We start from the raw sequence: 1,795 nt of genomic DNA, 5'->3' as shown, positions 1-1,795 counted from the left end.
CTCTTTTCTGGAGAGTCTCTGAACTTCATCTTCGAGCTCACTGATTCTGTTCTCAGCCGCTCTTACTCTGTTGCTGAGGCCTTCCACTGAGCTTTTCAATTCGCCTACGAGATTTTTCAGGTCTGACATTTCTGATTGCATTTTCCTCATTTCTGCCTTCAGATCCTCTTGTCTTCTATTGGCATTGGTTTCCATTGTTTCTTTTAATTCCCTAAGCATCCTAAGTAGCTCCCTTCTGAATTCCTTGTCAGAGAGGTTGTCTACCACTACAGTACTGTTGGTGTCATCTGGGCTAGACTCTTCAATATGAAAGTTTGGTGGGCTTTTGCGTTGCTTTACCATTGTGAGAGGTGTGGTTTAGTCCTTCACGTTCACTGTTACTATTCAGCTTTGATATGCAGTGTGAGTTAAGATAAGCTTATGAGTTATTGGCTACTGTGTTTCTAGTGGCTGAGCTAAAATAGAGAAGTTTCCATCTAAGAAGTTAGCTTATGGTTCCCATGGCATATATAGTGGGAAAATATTTCGCGGCCGCGTCAGCGGCCGCGGCTCCGGAAAGAGTCCCTGGCACTAGGCGAGGAGTTGGGAAAGTCTCCTGTTTGGAATTGGAGTCGTTCAGCTTTGTTGCCCAGAGCTGGGCCTCTGTGCCCGTCCCACGCAGATCAGGGGTTGAAAACCGGCTGTCTAGGGGCTGTTTCTAGCTGCGCGTGCCCAGAGAGGGACCCGAGCCCTTGGGGGCGGGCTGTACCTGTTGGAATTGGAGCCGTTCAGCTTTGTTGCCCAGAGCTGGGCCTCTGTGCCCGTCCCACGCAGATCAGGGGTTGAAAACCGGCTGTCTAGGGGCTGTTTCTAGCTGCGCGTGCCCAGAGAGGGACCCGAGCCCTTGGGGGCGGGCTGTACCTGTTGGAATTGGAGCCTTTCAGCTTTGTTGCCCAGAGCTGGGCCTCTGTGCCCGTCCCACGCAGCTGTATTGTTTTTTAATGCTGAAAAACCAAAGCTTAAATATGTCACATTTACTGAGAAAGCATGAATATGTTTTTAGCCTAGAGGAAAGACAAAAAATTAGGGCAACAGGAAAGGTTCATCTAAGAAAGCTTGCCTTCATTGCTGTGAGTTTGAAATTTAATTTGGGGGTGAAGATCTTCCCAAAGCAAAGCATAGAGGACCCAGGACCAATACTCAGCCAATGAACCCGGAGAATGTAAAGCCTAAACTGACATGCAATGCTGCTCAGGTTCAGTAGCATTTAGAATCTCCAGTTCTATACCCTTTGGGACCATACAGCTCCAAGGATCAAGATCATAATCTCATCTATGAAGACATCAACTCTGGCCCTTCGAGCATTCTCCTATTTGCATGAATTGTTTTTTTGTGGGTTATTTTTGAGATTTTTATACATTTTATTTTCATGAAGTAGTTCATAATAGTTCATTACAGATAATATTCAAACACCCACCCAACCAGCAAGCATCTTCCCATCACAATAAGTGGGAATTGTGTAAAGGTTGTTGATTTCGTTCTGGGGTCATTTAGGGTTATATCTAAGAGAATACAAGAAAGTATGTTAAACCTAAACACATGTGTGCTGCTCTTGATACATCAGTGGGCCAAGGAAATACTGTATCACTCTTCTGGGAGTTTTTTTTTTTTATAGTCTCCAGATCTTGGCTGTTGATGAGATTACATGGCACTGGGGGCAGTTTGTGGGTGTGACTGCCAAGCTACTGGAGAACTGGGGATCTGGGTGGAGGAGGCCCAGTCCTGATCCACACAGGCTTGGAGATCTCTGCTGGTT

The sequence above is a fragment of the Sorex fumeus genome, unplaced genomic scaffold (assembly GCF_029834395.1).
Source record: "Sorex fumeus unplaced genomic scaffold, SorFum_2.1 ptg000131l, whole genome shotgun sequence".
Classification (NCBI taxonomy): Eukaryota; Metazoa; Chordata; class Mammalia; order Eulipotyphla; family Soricidae; genus Sorex; species Sorex fumeus.
The sequence above is the reverse complement of the archived record's forward strand: the minus strand, read 5'-3'. Positions refer to the sequence as shown.